Source organism: Protopterus annectens, chromosome 9.part0 (assembly GCF_019279795.1).
Source record: "Protopterus annectens isolate FY-2018-M chromosome 9.part0, PAN1.0, whole genome shotgun sequence".
In the NCBI taxonomy this organism is placed as follows: domain Eukaryota; kingdom Metazoa; phylum Chordata; order Ceratodontiformes; family Protopteridae; genus Protopterus; species Protopterus annectens.
In genome coordinates, this window is record NC_056743.1 from 276573845 (window position 1) to 276593979 (window position 20135).

Here is a 20135-nt window from a genome sequence, read left to right on the forward strand (position 1 = left end):
AATAGGAACACTGCCCCAGAGAAGGGGAAATCTCTAAGACACATCATGTTTTGTTTGAGTTACTAACTAAATTTAGATCCATAGATTGGGTGATGCTCGGGCTATTTGACTTGCAGATGTGTAGCAGCTCCATCAGGACTGGATTTGTGGCTGCTTATAGGTCAGACATAGGGCACCCTTAATAGTCGGTAGGAGGTAAAGTAAAGGGATAGGGCTTTTAGTTTATCCACAGAGGACGTGCTATTTACACCCTGTATTTTCTATGTAAGGAGTACCCGCGGTGGTGGTGCTGCGGTAGCATTGTCGCCTCACAGTAAGACACACTGTCTGGTTCGATTCTCAGCTAGAGCGTCTTCTGCGTGGAGACATGCATGAATGGGCGTACCTTCGTTGAAGGTTGTGCATCAGGGCTGGTAACTCGGCACGTAAAAATCCACTACCAATCATTAGCGGACCAGAGTTCTGCTGTGGCGACCCCTGACCGGGAAAAGCCGAAAGACGCAACATTTTCTATGTAAGGAACCTCTGAGGTCACTCCAGCTGCTGCAAGTGACTAGTCAATTACATGGCAAAGTGTGCATTGTACTTGATTATTGATCTAATGAGGATGGAGTACAGCGGGATTATAATTTCATTGGATCTGGATGCCCTACCTTTACTTATAAGTTGTGCTACATAGAAGGATTTCCTCACCACTGTGGACACATGACTGTCAATGTTCAGGCTACTATCTATCTGTGTACCTAGATCTCTCATCTCTGAGTCTACTTTTAGGGGTGTGCTGTTCATCTAATTTTAGGGGAATTTGACTTTCCAAAGGGTATAATAATGCCTTTTCACATTTAGTTTTAGGCCACGAGTCTGGCACCAATCATTTCTCTTATCTGAATCCAATGATACAACTTTCAGGAGGGTACAGATAAGACAAATGATTGGGTGCAGCATTCTCCCATATTTGTGAGTACCAGATCTAAGATATTTGCTCCCCTTGTGGGAGTGCAGACTAGCTGCTTCAGGACATTTGAATCTTCAAATTTGAGAAATCTTTTGAGCCTGCATGTTAGAGGTCATGTAAGACTGGCAGTTAATGAAGGGGTAGTTAAAATCACCCATGAGGGTGGTATTGGGCTGGTAGGTAAGTAATCCTAGTATCTTCATTTATGATGTATGGGTTTCTTGGTTCATGGTGGGGGCTGTAGCTAACAAGAATTCTATAATAGATTTTTCCTCTTGCTATTTGGACATGGCATAGCTCAAGCATGTCATATTGTTTGACCAGCCTTAAGGTGTGCTTATTTATGTAAACAGATACACCTCTGCTTTTTGCTCTTTCATGTTCACTGGGTGGTCAGAATATATGAAAGGCATTATAGCCATGCACTGTCAGAGTGCATTCTGAGGCTTTGAACCATGTTTCAGTAACTGCACATACATCTGCACTCTTCAGGGGGAGTGCACTTTTCAGGGAGTGCAGTTTCTTGTTGAGATTCCTAGCATTGAGCAGTAGCACTTAACCTTGCCCTGAGTAGCTTTTAGTATGTTGGAGGTCTTGTCTGTTTGGAAATGCCTAAAAAGGCACTATGGGGGTGGATTATGTTTTGACCAATATTCAAAGCCTAACTGTGACAGGTGGAAACTATCTCTGGCAAAGCAGCATGGCCTGTCAACCGTGTCCCCCCAGGCTGACTAGTACTGGACCCCTTTAGAATGACACCAGTAACTAAGTCAATTGTTAAAGTCAATAATTTTCTGATGATATTGTGGCATCATCCTTGCAGATGGTAGAATGCTGCTCAGTGCTAGCCTCATGCAGGCATGAGGGGAGAAGGTAGAATGCTGCTCAGTGCTAGCCTTATGCCTGCATGTGACACATTCTGAGAGCTCAGTCATGTCTCTCTACGTATAGTCCAAGGAGATGCATCTCTGATCATTCACACTCACATGGACTATGATCGAGTCATACTAGTACTTAGGGATAAGTGACATGAGAACTTGTGCGATCTGGTGGATCTTGGCACCTGAAAGGCAACTAACTGTAATATTATCCTGCCTGGTAAGAGAGACTGGGTTGTGGAGTGTTTCGCCTTATGGGCTTGGTAGCTGAGACACAATGAGATGTGAAACCTTAGAAACCGCTCTCAAACTCCTCTCGTAAACCTTATAACCAAGGAAAGTTAACCATAGGGTGATTGTAAGAAACAGCACTTTTATTGTACATATAGATGCTAAAAACAATAAAATGACTAAGCGCTTTCACCCATAAATACTCCGGCATCATCAGAGTCTAAAACACATACTGCCACAATCAATATTTATAGGAAATAAGGCTGTAAGTAACTTCCTGCCTATTTATGTATATATTTCCTGCCATTGCACAATATAATTAAAACATTTAAGCAGTATATTATATAGTTAAAAAAAACTTGTAAATTACACATAAATACACATGTAATACAACAACAATGCTGTCAGGCAAAGAGTAAAAGAAAAATAAATTAAGAAATAAGTGAAAACAACTATCACTTGTTTCTTAATTTATTTTTCTCTTTTACTCTGGCTGACAGCATTTTTGTTGTATTATATTATATGTGTATTTATGTGTACTTTACAAGTTTTTTTAAATGGATAATGCTTAAATGTTTTAATTATATTGTGCAGTGCAGGAAATATAAATAGGCAGGAAATTACGTATAGCCTTATTTCCTATAAATATTGATTGTGGCAGTATGTGTTTTAGACTCTGATGCCTGAGTATTAGTGGGTGAAAACACTTAGTCATTTTATTGTTTTTAATGTCAATATGTGCAATAAAAGTGCAGTTTCTTTCGATCGATCTGTGGTTAACTTTCCCTGGTTACAATGAGATGTGGCTTTATGTGTTGTGATGGTAGTTGCCTTGTTCGTGTGCATGCAGAGTTTCTGCAGACCACGCCTGAGAGGCCTTTGAGGTTAGGGTAAGTTACATGTGAACACAACCACATATGTCACTGTATGTGTGTAGTCTTTTGTGGGTGCTGTGAGTGATGTGTGCATGAGTCACTGACAACCTGTTTGTTGCTTTTTTTTTTGTCTGTATGTGAGAGTCCAGTGTCAATGCGTAACTACATCTCTCACATACTTTATTTGTCAAGAATTAAGTGGTTGCCAGTTTACATAAGGCAATTGTTACATTGCCTCAGGATGATCATGTCCACCAAGCTGGATGCACAGATAGCAGAAAAGTGCCCATCGATGGTTGCAGGCCCTAATGTGTACTTGAATGATATAGGAGTGGAGGGTATTTGTAACCAGAGGAGGGAAGGGTGCTGTCTTGGTGTAATCTGCACCTAATCTATCCAGCAATGGTGCTCAGTGCCCAAACCAGATGCTGTCAGAGCAACAACAGTCCTGGGTGCTATAATAAGGTAAGGTTGACCTTAGCAGTCCTGACTAAATGTGTAAATGCTGCTCACCGTGCAAACTAGTTGCCCCGTGATTAATGTGTGACTGAGATAAAGTTCTGAGGTGGTTTTTATAGGGAAATTTCAGCTTTGGGTGATTGCATGTACACAAGGCACCAGTAATGGCCACAGTGTGAAGAGCAGCTGCATTCAAATGTAGTGCTTGTATATGATCAGAAAAAGGCAAGGTTTACACTAACTATGCCCTAAGGCCAATCAGGAAAGCACACTGTGAGCTTTCCACCAGCAGTTCCCAGCTCAGATAGGTGAAATAAGCCCTCTCTTGCCACAGGAATGCAAACTTTGACACTCTTAATGTAAAATGACTGGTTTGGAGCCCAGGTGTTAAGGAACCACAAATAATGCCTATTGGTGGAGCAGAGGTAGCGTTGTTGCCTCACAGCAAGAGGTTCTCCCGTTCGATTATCAACTGGAGTGCAGGGAGTGCCTTCTGTGTGGAGTCTGCATGTCCTCCCCGCGGTCGGGTGGGCGTTCGAAAGATATGCGTAAATGGGTGCGCCTTCGTTGAAGGTTGAACATCGAGCTGGCACCTCGGCTTTCATGAAAATCTACTGCCAATCATTAGCAGACCGGAGTTCCGCTGTGGCGACCCCTAACCGGGAAAAGCCGAAAGACAACAACTAACTAAGAAACACTAGCTACAATGTATTCCATTGCAGAACAGCAGCCCTTGCAGCAGTTTCAAAATGCAACTTTAAACTTTAAACAAGTGCAAAAACAATAAATAGCACAGTAAACTTGAACAGTATGATGAAAGTAAGTGATGTTTCCAGATGTTTTGTCTGTACAGGCCACTGGCACAGCAAACAGCTCAATGCAAATGTACCAAATTTATACCACCACTGGAAATGCAGAAAACTGACTACCGAGCCCTCTAGCTAATAAAACAACTACAATTAGAGCCCTTTTGTGTGCTTTTTAACTCGGATCAGGTAAACGCCTCCTGCCACTAGATGAATAATCACAGTCCTCCTAATGTAAGCACAGTAAAAGAGTATCCAGAGCGATTCAAAGATGGATGCCATTCTGTAAGCACTGATGAACTGCAGCTCTCTAATTAACCTGAGGAAATCTAAACCCTGAGTGGATAATATAAAGCTTTTAACATCAAATCTTCGATAAAATAACTTCAACTACACTTAACTATCTATTACTAAGAAGAAAAAACAGAAAAAAGGAATATATTTCACTGGATTACAACAGATTAGCTGGCTCTGCAGAGAGAAGTAGACAAAGGAACCGTGTGCTTTCTGTACTGCAAGTCTTTGTGTTCAAATAAGATGTCAAAAGAGGAAAAAAACATGGATACAACCACTACTAAAACAAAACTTTCGGAATTGCAGTCACCTGAAAAGGATGTGATTTCTAAAAGACAAACAATTACTAAAATACAGGAACAACAGAAATCAGGGTCCAAATCTAAATCTGAACAACCATTAAACATGGAAGATATCAGAAATGCTCTGCTACCCATACAAGAAGCTCTGAAAGAACTGACATGTCAAATACAAACATTTGGGAACTCATGTACTCAGCTGCTGGAGAGAATGGATAAGACGGAAGCTCGAATTTCTGAAACTGAGGATAAATTAACTTTACTTGAAAAGAAAACTAATCTACATGATGTGGATATACAGGCTATGCAAAACAAGCTTATGGACTTAGAAGCATGATCCAGGAGAAACAATATTATTCTCAGAGGGATTGCAGAATCTATTCATTATAATGAATTAATTCCATCCATATTACAAATATTTGAAGTGCTGTTAAATGACTCTGATGGGGTGAAACAAATTATTATTGAAAGAGCGCACAGAGCTTTGAGAGAGTCACAAGCATCTAACTTTCCTAGACCTGTATATGTTAAAATACTTAACTATCAAGATGTAAGCAGAATACTTACTACTGTAAAACAAACTGGAGGCTATATCATGTGGAAAAATAATAAAATATCCATGTCACAGGATTTACCCATACAGGTAAGACAAGCTAGACAGTCTTTGTCTCCATACTGTAAATTTCTTATTGACAAACAAATTAAGTTTCAAATGAAATACCCACATATGCTTATATTTACAATGGATGGGATTAAACATGCTATTTCCACTAAAAATGAGGCAAAAAATCTGTTTCTTAAAGTTTTCAAGGCTTTACCTGTATCAGAGACTTGAATTGAACTTTCGTTGAGACTGGCATGCTGCTGAGGTCAGATCCATTGTTTACTGTGTTCCCAGGACTGGATAATCCTTTGTTTGCGTTTAAAAAGCTCTAGGCCTCTTCCAGAGTAATAAAACTGTTTGTTTTTGCTTATCTTGATTACCTGCATTCGTTTCCCATCGTTTTATGGCTTTTACGAAGTGTTTTTGATGAGGAGGAAGACAGGAAGTGCCTAAAATGCTGTCGTGGGTGCAGATTTCACTGTGACACTTCCGGGAGTCCGTCTGTAAAAGCGGTCCCCCGTTGCGAGTATTTCACAGGGTTTCCAGGCTTGGGAAACCAAAGAAAAATGTTTTAACATCTTTTTATTCATTTAACTTCAAAATAACACTGTTGTATGGTAAAGTAAGCACATAGGAATATTTTATTTGTTTCTCTTATACATGTTTATGTAGAATTTTGTGGCTATATTATTTAGAGAGGGTGCAGGGATTTAGTAATGTTTGTATAAATATGCTTCTCATTATAGTTCATATTGTACTGTGTTAAAGTGATAATGCATTTTATATTAGTTAGTTAGTAGTTTGCTTTAGTATAAAACTATGATACTGTGGGTTTATAACCAGGGATACCTGCATTTACCTATATATTTATTTTAACATAGGGTTGTATTTTAATATGTTTTTTTTTTTTGTGTGTGTGTCTCTATGCATGCAGTTTATCTATGGATAGCTAATCCAAATATTAAAACTTCCTTTTTTCAATTTATTTTCATATGTACTGTAATATTGTATTTTAATTTGATTTGCTTAAATATACTTGATTGGGGAGATGTAGCTCAATGCAGTGCTTGTTAGGGAATGTTTAGTTTAGGCTTTGTCGTAGTTAAGTTAGATTATATAGGTCTCAACTATGGAACATGTTTGAAATTTTATAATGTGATGTTTTCCTGTTTGTTTCTTTTCTTAAACCTTCTGTTATTCTATATTACACAAGACCTATATATGTCCTGGTCCAGGATTAGAGTGGGTAAGCACTGGTTTAGGATGGGATATATGGATTGCTTCCATATTATGTATGGTTTTGAATATACTGTATTTTGTTTTTAATCTTTTCTCTCCAAAACCTTTATTGTACAGTCAACCTTGGTAATGTGGGAATTAGATTCATGGAATGTTAAAGGGCTCCAGAATTTAAAGAAGAGGAAACTATTGTTACATGTATTGTTGCAGGTGGTTTATTTTACTGCAAGAAACGCATTTAATGAATGATCAATAGGTTGATATAAAAAAAAAGAAGTGGATCAGAGAAGTAATAGCATCGGAAGGCAAGTCATATAGTGCTGGGGTAGCTATAATTATTAAAGACCAATATAAGGACAAAATTTTAGATTCTAATACAGATAAAGATGGACGATGGTGCTATGTTATTCTGGCATCTACCTTATTTGATAAACCTATTTTACTTTTAAACATATATGCACCTTGTAATGATCAACAAATATTCATAACATCACTGTATTCAATTTTAACACAATTTGATAGATACTATGTAATTGTTGGAGGTGATTGGAATGCTTATCAAAATCTGAAGTTGGATAGATCTTGTCCACACAAAGCATTTAATAAGCATGCAATATTGGCACTGGATGATATTAAAGAAGACTTTCAACTATATGACCCTTTTCACTATTTAAACAATGCTAATAGTACAAATAATTTTACATTTTATTCCCCATGTCATAAAATGTGGTCCAGAATAGATTTCTTCCTGATTTCAAGAACATTGATTAGTTTAGAACCTATAGTTGTTATACATGCATGGTATTTATCAGATCATTCGAAAATTTCGCTGAGTTTTGCTAAGGAGATAAAAGATACCTTGCACCAAAGAGGCTATAATTGGTCTCTTAATCCAAATATGCTGAATAAGGAAGAAATAATACAGGAAATTACAAAGTACCTTAAAGACTTACTGATTAGTCTAAAGAAACAACAATATGCCCCAGATATTGAATGGGCAATAGCTAAAACACAAATAAGAGGGATCCTTTTGCAAAAAGCCTCCTATTATAAAAAAATACTAAATAAAGATATTCAAAACTTGGAAACGAAAATTAAATTATTGTATCAACAACTGATTCAGAATTTTAATGAACAAACAGAGAAAGAACTATTTAAATGTCAGAAGGATCTCTTCTTAATACAAAATAGTAGATTAACATTCCAAGAATATAAGATGTTAGCGAGATATGCTAATCACGTTCAAACACCATCGAGAGCGTTGGCTAGGATCATTAATCAATCAAAAACAACACTACAAATTTCGGAAATACAATTTAATAATAAAATATATTCTAAAACAGTGGATATTATTAATATTTTTGAGAAAATATATAGAAAAATTTATGATTGGCAAAAGGATATGTCCTTGCATAGAATCTATGAACAATTTTTACAATCAATTAAGTTTCCAGAAATAGGAGAGGATATTTAAAATGATTTAGTTAAACCGATATCGGAAGAAGACATAGTATATACAATTCAACATATGAAATCACATAAATCACCAGGTCCCGATGGGATGACAGTGGAGTTTTATAAAAAGTTTGCGGATAATTTTGGGTAAGATACTTTCAGTTGTATTTAACTATATAATTAGAAATACTATTAATGATCCTCATCTTAACGCCTCAAAGACTATTTTTACACATAAAGCCAATTCAGATCCTCAAAACCCCGATAATTATAGACCGATATCATTAATGAATGTAGACATGAAAATTCTAACCTCCATTATAGCATCTAGACTAAAGAAAATTATGATTCATATAATATCCAAAGAACAGGCTGGATTTATGGCAGGTAGACAAACTAGTGATAATACTCTTACATTACATACTATGATAACACATGCTAAACAAAATAATGTTAATATCTATGCCCTTATAATTGATGCACAGAAGGCCTTTGACAGGGTTGATACAATTTTTTTGTTTGCTCTTTTACCTTATTTTAATATATCCCATGAACTTGTTCAAATGTTGCAAATATTATATAGTAATCCCTATACTACACTGTGCATTAATAGAAGCCTCTCCAAAAGAATACAGATTAAGACTGGAACACACCAGGTCTGCCCTTTGTCCCCTTTACTATTTAATCTTTATCTTGAACCTCTGTTCTTATATATTAAACAGAATGTCTATCATAATGTCCCAATAATTTATGGAACTAAAATCTTAATGGCAGCTTTTGCAGATGATCTTAATATTTATTGTGCCTCTCCAATATCTGACACTGACAAATTATTGAAGGCTGTTAATGATTTTTCAGAAGTCTCTAACTACAAAATTAACTTGGAAAAAAACAATATTTTTCCTTTAAAGACACCTAAACCTTTTTCATTATTGCCTCTGGTTGGGCAGGTAACATTTAAAGAAAAAATTAAATATTTAGGTATTGAGTTTTCTACAGACAATAAAGACTTCTACAATAATAACATTAAAACAATTTGGGACCAAATAATTTCTGATTTCGGGAGGTGGAAGAATTTACGATTGCCACTACTAGCAAAAGTTTCAATTGTCAAAATGAATGTGTTACCACGATTACTTTATATTTTTAGGTCAGCCCAATTAATACTTTCGAAGACATTTTTTTAAAAAATTCATAAAGAATTGGCTAAATTCATTTGGGAACCAAAAAAAACCAGGATATCTTATGATAAATTAATGACCCCAAAAAATAAAGGAGGACTGGAGTTGCCTAACTTCGAATTGTACTACCTAATCGTGAACTCTAATAGAATTCTAAGAATTGCCAACTATGATACAACTACTACTAAGTGGACACCAACTTGGGTGATTTTGAATTATAAATATATTTTAAAGTTAAACATTAATCCTAAGGCCATACCCTTTTTAGGTAAAGATACTTTGAAAATTTATGGGATTATTGAACACATTAAAACTAACATTATCTATACAGGATTTATTTCAATCTTTGGATCTGGGTCAGTATATGATGGTTTTTCAACCCTTTCATAGGAATCCTAATTTAAAATTGAACAATCAGTTAATTGATCTTAAAAAGTTTCCACTGATAGTTAATTTAACTTTGATTGACATATACAAATATCTGGACCGCTTGGCCAATCAAATAAGACAAGAATTTAACTTACCCAAAAATTATCTTGTTATTTTGAGACAAATTAGAGAACTTGCTATGAGCTACTTTATAAATTTTAAACCTGAAGATGAAAATGTTAATAAATGCTTTGAGTTGTGGCAAGCCCTCCAACAGGATATTAAATATATAACAACAACAAATAAATTAATTAAAGACTTTAAATTTCATGATAAAATTCTGTTATCCAACTATTGGGAAGAGAACATTTTAGTGACAGACAAAAGTAAGATGTTAAAAGCAATTGACCTGACTTTCAAATCTACTTCTCTTCAAAAATTTATGTATACCCAGTTGATGATATGGAATAATGCATATTATACACGCCTTACCCTGCATAAATTTAATTCTAAAAACTCTCCAACTTGTCCATACTGTAAAAATCAACCGGCTGATCTTCTTCATATGTTCTGGAGCTGTAAATGCATATATAGGCTTTGGAATTCCCTTAAGATTCAACTTCAGAAGATGGGTTACCAAAGTACAACGTTGTCATGGAAATTTACGATTTTACATATTCCTCCGAAAGAACTCCCTAGATCACAAAGTACTATATATATTAATATTTTTCTGTTAATGAAGCTTTATATAGCCACTAATTGGTTAGACCCATCTAAAACATCTTGGGAAAGCTTTAGAGTTTTGGCAACAAAGCATATATTAGCTCATAAACTACTCTTAAGTCCGAATAATAAAAACATTAATAACCCAAAAATTTGGGAACAGATATTTAATATTATATTAGCATAACACTTTTAACTTGAAGGTATTCACATTTATAAACTTGCTTGGAGAGAATTTTGTATCTAAACTGTATATTATTGGAAATGTTATTAACTACTTTTTGTTTTTTCTCTATTCTTAATGTTTACATGGAAGCATTTTTGCAAATGTTGTATATTTGTTTGGTGTGATAGTTAATGATATTAGTTAGTAATCTTTGGTTTTGTATTTTTTCTTTTAAAATTTTGTGTTTGTTTTTACTTGTGTATGAAAATAATATAACAATAAAGATTTATTATGGAAAAAAAAAAAAAAAAGAGTATCCAGAGCGAAATGCTATAACAAACTTAAACTTAAGGAAAGGCAATAAGTATTCAAGATGACTGTGTACTTCAAACAGTTTATAAAAGTGTGATTATTCAATAAAACTATTTTGCTTTGTAGAAATTAGCTAACAGCCACTCAATTGTGCAGAATTTCTAAAGACTCTAAAACAAAGTAAGCTGATTAATAAGCTTAACAGCCAATAAAACAACTACATGCAGTAATCTGTTGTGTTTCCCCAGCCTATACAGACCAGGCTTTCACCTAGTTTGACTAGATGGAAAAGCCTCTGTCCTGTTGATGTAAAAACACAGAAAAGAGCTTGCTAGAGTTTAAAAATACACTGCTTTATACAACAGCTAGCTAGATAATGAATTCAGAGCAAGTAAATCAGTAGAATAGACAATGAGAGACAAAATGCACTTTTTTCAAAATAAGCTCAAGGAAAGGCAAGTTAATAATTCAAGGTATTTTAAACAACAGTTAGAAAGGGTGGAGCTTATAAAGCTCAGTTTACAGTAAGGGTGGGAACCTTAAAAATCACCAAGTTTAAAAAGCCATTCAAGGAATGGGAGAGTTGCTGGAAAAAATGACCAGCAGGGAATCAACAGTGCTTGTAGATTTTGCAGGCCTTGAGTCCTATCAGAAAAGAAAAGGCCACTGATATTCTCTTTGTATTTAAGCATCACTCAAGAAACATATTAACCAATGAAAAAACAAACGTGAAATGTACAACCTGGGTAACTTGTGTCCATCTGCCACATAGAACAAAACACCAAGCCAAACAAATTTCTTAAAACAGAAAAAATGGAACAGGTAAAACAGAAAGCAGCTACTGAATTATTGAGCCATGTGTTGGCCACCACCAAGCCATTTAATAGACAAAAGTCTAGAATGGCCTCACCTTCTTTACTCCTGTAGCCACACCCATGTGGACTCAGGTAGTCCTCATAACCTGTTCTACCTTCGAAGATATGAGCATTCAGGTCCCTTATTCCAACCCCTGTTATCCTCCTTTATCTAAAGTAGGTTCTTCAACTGCCTCTTGAATGTACCCCTTTTTCTCATTATCATAACCCTGTGATGGGACACAGGCTGACATTATGAATGCTGCATTATTTTCACACTGGAGTATGATTACCATGATTCTGTCACTAATTCTGATGATATCCTTCGATGTCTTCAGGAGATACTCCTTCACAACAAATCTCACGCCATATCTAGTCTGTCCTCCCCCTTAGTAGTAGACTCTCAATCACAAGCCAAATGACTTTGCACTGCCGTTCTATCTAGTATCCTAGATACATAGTATGTGCATCCTCCTCCTTACAAGCATGTTATTCATTTCCAGGATGTGCTATTAGTGAATCTATACTGAGTGCAGCAATCCTTACTCAATGTTTGGCAAGTTGATTGGCTTTATGTACAACTTTTTTCTGAACAGAGTAAGCCAGGTAACCCAAGCTGGCAAATGAACACTAGCCAGTCAGTAGCTTATTAAAGTAGGACTACTGAGCTTTGTGGTGGGCACACACTGGCTAGTACTGGCACATAAACCCCTCAGCATATGTCAGAGTAGACCGGATCCTCAAACCACATGTCTCCAGCAAATATCAGTGTTCATTTTTAGCAGCTCCTACTAACTTACAATGGAGCATGTCATGTTTACAAAAAGAATGAATACTGTTCGCCGAAACTACATTCACCGATAGTGAAGTTTGCCTTTTTCTTCACTGTTTTGCGACCTCTAAATTACTGTATATCAGAGTGTGATGGTGTCCTTCCTCTTGGAAAGTGGATGGGGTTTGGCCCACTCCAGAAACAATTTCTTCTAATATTCACTGAAGGTAGTTTTGGGAAATGTTTTTCAATCTGCTTGAAAGTAATTTCGGTTGAGCTGACATGAATCTACGCATACCAATTCACCAACTTTATAATTCCCTGGTCGCTTCCCTTGAGTACCACTCCATTCCCAATTTACAAGATAACGATAATGTTCAAGATCGTATAGTGTAGCAAAACTGAGGTAAGTACCGACACGTTAATGGAAACATTTATAGTGCATGCAGAATTATCCCACAGTAACAGGCCATTCTTTGAATGCAGGGGGGAAGGACGAGAAACATCTGTATGCACGTTATGGCAGACGCAAGTTTTTCTGTATTTGCTTATGCTGTATAAAATCTGTACATTATATTTTTGTGTGTATATTAATTTTTTATTGAGGCGTATGGGGTCAAGCCGCTGTTCATCAAATTTTGAATTTTGCTGTATACTTCACTTCATTTGGAGTGCATTGGGTGAGCCAGCAGTGCACTTCCGTTTTTCTTTTTTTCCCCCTTTTTCTACTGTAGTATGACTGTGGAGTTAGTTTCTGTAAGTTGTGGGTATGGACTGCCAAGACCCTTACATGAGGATGCATGGCAGCTTGCCCCTTGCAAGAAGTAGTTCTGCTTTTTGAACTGAATATTCAGGAAAGAATAACTGATTCTGTTGTAACTCCGATGTAGGGAAACCTTTTATGTGATATAATTAAGTTAATATTCTGTCATCACTGTGTTGTACATTTCAGAAAACTCCAGTTCTCAATCACTTTAGTGTTGCCTGGGTGAGTTTGATATGCACCTGTGACATTCACTTCTTACAGTTTGGTTTTACTTGAATGTTGGGATACTCTGGCATGGGGAGGTGAGCACTGTTCTTTTGACTAGAGCAGTGTGCTGAAATGGAAGTGCGCACTGCCTGCTCTGGTAAAGAACAAAAGATCTGAAACAGAATAAATCTGAAATGTATTCATGTTCTTGCAGAAAACCTCAGCAGTGAGTGGGAGGCTAAGGGAGTCAGTGTTCCTGATGACTTTCTCTGATTTATTTGTAATCCAGCATTCATTTATACATACACCTCTGCAGTTCACTGATTAACGTGATGTACTTTCTCCTTTTATTGCAGGTTTAGGATTCCTAATGCTTCTGCGGCTTTCTTATCATCATTTCATAGACATTAAATTACTTCTTGCATATGTTTTGGAAACTTTGAATGGTAAGCCTTGTCTTGATTTGAAATACTTGAAGAATAGTTTGGATTGTATTTTATCAGTTTCCACATTTGCACATTACTTGACCGAGATTAACGACATAAGCTATGGTGTACCTTATTTAGTAAGAGAAGTCTTCATATGAAGAAGTTTTGTAATGGTGAGTTGTACAGTGTATGCAACTTCAATGTGTCACAGCCCCTGAAATTTTGCATGGTTTTAAATCAGGCAGGTGTTTGTAGTCTTCCATACAGGCTTACATACAATCTATGCAGAACTGAATTTTTAAATTTACTTCTTTGCATACAGAGACAGATTACTGAAACAGTACTTCATGAGAGTAATGTCTGGTGTTAGAATGAAATCAGAAAGACCAATTCCATGCTTAATGTTTATGGAATGGCCATTTGCACTTCCCAAACTTAACTTCCTCCCTGTAAATGGGAAGAAGAAGCTGTACTTACTTGCAGGAAGTAATCCGATGCAGTCATCCTGTTTTCAAGCCTGACACTGCTTAATTTTTATTATTATTATTATTATTATTACTGCTGAAGTAATTATGCCATTCATACACGCTTAATGCCACAGCTGTGTTTTTGCTTACACACTGGCCTGCCAAATACTTGTACTGATTTTTGTAGGTTTGATGCCTACTCTACTCATGGTCAAGTGCCTACTAAAAGGAAATCATATTTTTCAATTTTTTAAAATTTTTATTTAGTTATCGTCATTATTGTTTTGTGTTTGCAGCCATCTCTGTCTCTCACATTGAATTCACCAACGATTGTCTGGTAGAATCTGGATTGTTTGGTGCGAGTTTATGTGATGCCAAACAGAGTAGACTTGCATTTATTTGTTTTGAATGATAAATCTAATAATGCTTTACCAGTGTCTAGCCAGTTCATAAAGTAATAAGATGGAGCCTTAAGTGTAATTCCAGGGAAGCCATTTCAGGTAAGGGGCAAAGGACTGGTAGGAGGTGGTAGGGGAGGAGAGAGTGAGTCATTGATGCAAGCTTGTCAAGAGGAGTGTTGTTAGCGACTCCGCTGCCTGCAGGTGTTACTCTTAGATGGCTAAATCAGAAAGTTCACATGGTTGAAGAAATCCCAAGGCCCTTCTTTTCCTTATAGATTTTATACTTATCTCAACCAGTCAAGGTCATCTACCAGTGCCCTTTTATTGATGTCACCAAAGCATTTGACAATGTAAACCATTTCCTCCTGCTTACTTGGCCGGTAGCCATTCAGCTTTGGCAGTTTACTACTGATTGATTCAAAAGCTACCTAACTCCTAGGTCCTGCAAAGTAATTATAAGAAGTAAGTTTTCATTACCCTTCCAATATCCTCCAGTGTACCAGAAGGACCACATCACTGGACTCCTGATAGTCAACCTCTTCAAAAAATATTTTTTTAAGATATTTAATGTCATCACCTAAGCTGATGACGTAATCCCCTTTACTATATGTCCAACAATTAAATCCAGTCCAACCTTAATAAACTATTTATCATTCTTCAAGAGAAATAATTTATGTTTAATGACAATAAAGTAAAATGTATACTGTTACCTGTGTAAGACCGAAGATAATTTTTGTACCATCACTTGTCCATTCATCATCAATACCACAGGTACCACAAGCACCCTTAGATATTTTGCCATTCCCCTTAACCCATCATTTAAAATGTCAGCCCACACTGAATTCCCATAAAAAAAGCAAAAATCACCAAAACAATGAAAGCATGCCATTAAATCTTTAGATTCCTCACTTCTGAAGGCAAGGTAGCTATTGTCAAAGGACTTGATCAAACTGCAGCTTGAATACAGTCCACACCTTCTGTCACACTCTTCTAAAAGAAATTTGTCCAAAATTAGAAATTTTTTCCACCTGCATCTGTCGATTATCATTCTCCCTCCATGCTGTGAGCATCACTGCACCTCTTTGACCCACACACAACTGGCTTGTAATTTTTGAAAGGGTTAACCTTCTATGTTATGTAGTCCTATCTCACCTCCATTATTACATGTGGGTTCAGAGCCAATCCTCAGCTCCGAGTCGGCCGCTTAGAAAGCCTGAAAACTTCTGATTGGCTCGTGGCTAATAGGTATCCCATGATGCATGCGCACATTCCCCAGATCTCGTTTGCCGCGTCTTCAGTTGGAAGCTTCTTTTGGTTGGCCGTGGCTAAGAGATTTAGTTCTTTATTATTCTGCTTGTTAGAAGTTTTTAACTTTGTGTGAAGTGCTTTTCTTATTGCTGATAGCCTTATTGTGATACCGATTGTGTAAATTTAACCAGACTTGACTTTTTACTGGATTTGACTTTTCTGCTATAAAATTTTGGGCCTGTTGGCCTTTTTTGTGTGTTCCCATGAGTGTGTGCTTTTGACTAAACCGTTTTACTTAGAGGTATTAGTCTGTTCCCCTTTCCTTTACACTAGGTTCGTTTAAGTTACAGAACCTAGTAAAACTTCCCTTGGTTGTTTGTTGTGAGGAAATAGGGCTAGATCTATTTAAGTTAGAGGATCTAGTTCCTCTCTTGTTGAGTGAGTGTGTTGTTTTTCTCTTCAATCGCCTATATTGAGACTGCCATTATGTCTAAAGAACATAAAGAGCATAAACAGTCAGGATTTAAAAAGTGTACTAAATGCTCTCAAAAAATGCCCATTACTGATGGAGATAGCGTCTGTGTGTACTGTTTAGGGGCCATACATCTTCAAGAGACTTGTCTCTTTTGCCATTCCTTTAGTCCTAAAGTGCTCCAGGAATGGAAGAATAAGTTGATTCTAAAAGGCTTGTTAAAACCTTCTTTTGAAGAAGACCTAGCCAGTTCATCCTCCTCTGCTAGGTCGCATTCTTCTAGTAAAGATAGGGGCAAGACCTCAAAAAGGCCTTCTCAAGCCTCAACGTCTGTCTCTGAACCTCCACAGAAGTTACCTAAATTGGAGATGGCCTCTGTCTCTTCGGCTTCACTGTCCTCGGAGTCAATCGAGATTCTGGACACGGACATAGCAGTATCAGCACCCAGTGCTAAGGTACAGATCACTAGCAGTCCTCTTCGGAGCTGGTCTACAGACATTCCACCGGTCTCCCCTACTTTAAAATCACCTATATTGCAGAGAGCGAGGTCTCCAACACTGTCCTCCAGATCCTCCAGGAGCTTTTCTGAAGAAGACCGAGAGAGTGGTGCTCAGACTCCTTAAGTCATCAGCCTTGCCAAAATTTTTATCTGCTCTGACCACTTCTGTCTTGGAGCCGACTCCTGTTACCGACCCTGCACTTTTTCCTCCTCCAACCCAGATTGGGCCTTTGTAGCCAATGTTGTCGGTACCAACTATAGTGGTGTCCTCGGCTCCAGCACCCCGGGTGGTTGTCTCGGAGCCGAGCTCCGCTCTGACATTGTCGGCGCCGTCCGAAGTGTCTAGGGTCCGAAGCTCTTCGGTCGGGCCCTAGGGGGACACTGGCACCGAACCTCTTCGGTGTCAAGTCTTCCTCTTGGTGCATCAGCCCGAGTGAGCTCAGACCCTACATCGTTCTCTGAGCCGATTCCTTGGAAGCCATCGGCACCTATGCTCTCCTCAAAGCTGGGGCGTCATTCGGAGCTGGAGGAATCGTTTTTCGTGAAGATGAGCATGTTGGATAGTTCATCCATACCACGTAAGAGTACCAATGCTATACCCCCTCAAGCGCTGACTACAGTCTCAGCATCCTCTCTCCCCCGGGATAGTAGAGACTCACAGCCTCAGGACCCCCATTTGGGTGGTCCCCGATCTTCCGAGACCTCCCCAGAAGATCCCGCTGAGGAGCCCCCTCAGAAGAGATCATGTAAGAGTAAGCATGTAGACTCCCCTGATGAGTCTGTCGCATCTGACACTGACCTCAATGATTCAGAGGGGTCCCCCAAGTCATCCTCTGAAGATGTCTCCTTTGCAGACATTTTGGAGATCCTCAGGCAGAGAGGCGGCTGGCCCACCATTACCCCTTTTGATGAGAAGTCAGTGTACCTGAAGGCTTTTGGGTCTCAACCCTCAGCTTCATGGGTATCTCCTCCATTTGATGAATTACTAGATCTCGTGAGTCAGAAAGCATGGCAAACTCCTGATGCCGTGGAACTGGTCCCAAGGAGACCAAATAAATTTCTCTCCGCCACTAAGGACAAAGAGTTTTTATCTAAGGGTTTACCTGTTGATGCCATGGTGGTGGCGGCGGCCACTAAGAAGGAGCTAGCAGAGACTTCTTTTTCTATCCATCCACCTAATAAGGAATCCCAAACGATGGATAGGTACAGGAAGCATATCTTCTCTTCAGCGGCTTTTACACTCTGATCGCTGAACTATCTATCACATTTTACGAGACTTCAGAGAGATCTCCTAAAGGAATTAGGAGATACTCTTCAGGGTACCTCGACTGAAGCAGTCCCATCTACAGTGTCGGCTCAGTTGACTACCCTCACATCTATTGTTAGCTCCTCCATGCGGCTGATCTCATATGCAGCTGATGCGAGTAGGGCGACGGGTTCAGGAGTCTCATTAAGGAGACATTCCTGGATGCGTCTATGCAACTTTGCTGAGCCTTTCAAGTCTGCATTCACCAATGCTCCTGTGGACGGATCCTCTCTTTTTGGACCCAAGGTGAAAGATGCACTCACCAGGTGTGAGCAGGAAGGAAGGACTCACTCTGCCATGGGAGTCCATTTTACCGTTCCTTCTAGACGTTGCCCTAAAGGTCAGAAGAGCGGCAAAATGTGGTTCAAGAAATCACAGAGACCTTTCCAGGACACACAAGGTGATTCCTCCTTCAGAGGCAGGGGAGGAGGAAATAATGGAAGACGTCACCCTAGAGGCAGGGGAGGCCCACAAATTCAGGGAGGTGGCGAATCCTTTCGTGACCGTCCCTATCAGCGTTCCTGATATGGAACCCGACTGTGCATCTCTGGAGCTGGTCGCCTGTCCTTATACCCAGAAGTCTGGCTAAATCTCACTCGAGACAAATGGGTACAAGACATTATTACCAGGGGTTACTCTATACCCTTTTCCCTTCCACCACACCCTCCCAAAAGGATCCCAGATGTACCACCCAATCACAGGGATCAAGCGGCTATACAGATAGAAAAGCTGCTATTAAAAAGAGTCATCCAAAAGGTCCCAACAGACCAGACAGGATTCGGAACATACTCCAGGTTCTTTTTAGTTCCAGAAAGAACAGGGGACTGGAGACCCATCCTAGACCTCAGCAGGTTAAACGAGCATGTAAAGAAGTCCAACTTCCAAATGGTCACTCTACAATCCATACTCCCCTTGTTGGGGAGAGACAGCTGGATGGGCTCAATAGATCTCCAGGATGCCTACTACCACATAATGATGGACAAAGCATCAAGGAGCTACGTACGCTTCCAGCTGGGAGCCAATCATTGCCAGTTTCGGGTGCTGCCCTTTGGTCTCACCACAGCCCCCCGGGTGTTCACCAAGTGTATGGCAATAGTCACAGCTCATTTGCGGCATCCGGGAATCCAAGTCTTTCCATACCTGGATGATTGGCTCCTGACTGCCACCACCAGGCATCGCCTAATTCAATCGAGAGATTACACAGTCAAGCTCTGTTCCCAGTTTGGAATCTCGATAAACTGGGAAAAATCCTCTATTTTGCCCACTCAGTCTATAACTTTTTTAGGAGCAAACATAGACATTGTCGATATGACAGCCAGACTACCTACAGACAGAATACAGAATCTTGTGCAACAAATTTACAAGATACTTCCCCTTCGAAGAGTCAAAGCGAAGGTGGTGTTGCAGCTTCTCAGAACTATGGCATCAACCATAGCCTTGGTACCTATAGCAAGACTACATATGAGAATACTCCAATGGCTCCTATCACCCCAGTGGTCATTTCAGCAGTTGCCTCTACATCATTAAATCCTGATTACAGATTCTTGCAAAAAGGACCTACGCTGGTGGATTCAACCAGGTCATCTTACCACAGGGATTCCCTTTGTACCGCACCAACCTGTTGCCACTGTGACCATGGATGCCTCTCAGGGTGGGGGGGGGGCATTATCTTGGCAGGACTGTCCAAGGCACATGGCAAGAGCAGGAGGCCCATCTGCATATCAATGTCCTAGAGATGAGGGCAGTGCTTCTAGCATTGCAAGCACTTCACGACTTTCTCCCTCTAGGGACGATAGCTATCCAGACTGACAACATGTCAGTTGTAAGGTATCTAAACAAACCAGGGGGGACCAGATCAATACCCCTTAT

The 20135-nt window shown here is 38.8% G+C and overlaps 1 long non-coding RNA gene across 1 annotated transcript in view; it reads left to right on the forward strand.

Moving 5' to 3' along the window:
* The window catches only part of LOC122811187, a 455006-nt gene extending 441120 nt beyond the window's left edge, over positions 1-13886 (forward strand). The window contains exon 4 of the long non-coding RNA XR_006366223.1: positions 13802-13886. This is a non-coding gene — a long non-coding RNA (uncharacterized LOC122811187). The remainder of the gene's footprint in view (positions 1-13801) is intronic.
* Positions 13887-20135: the final 6249 nt, after the last annotated feature.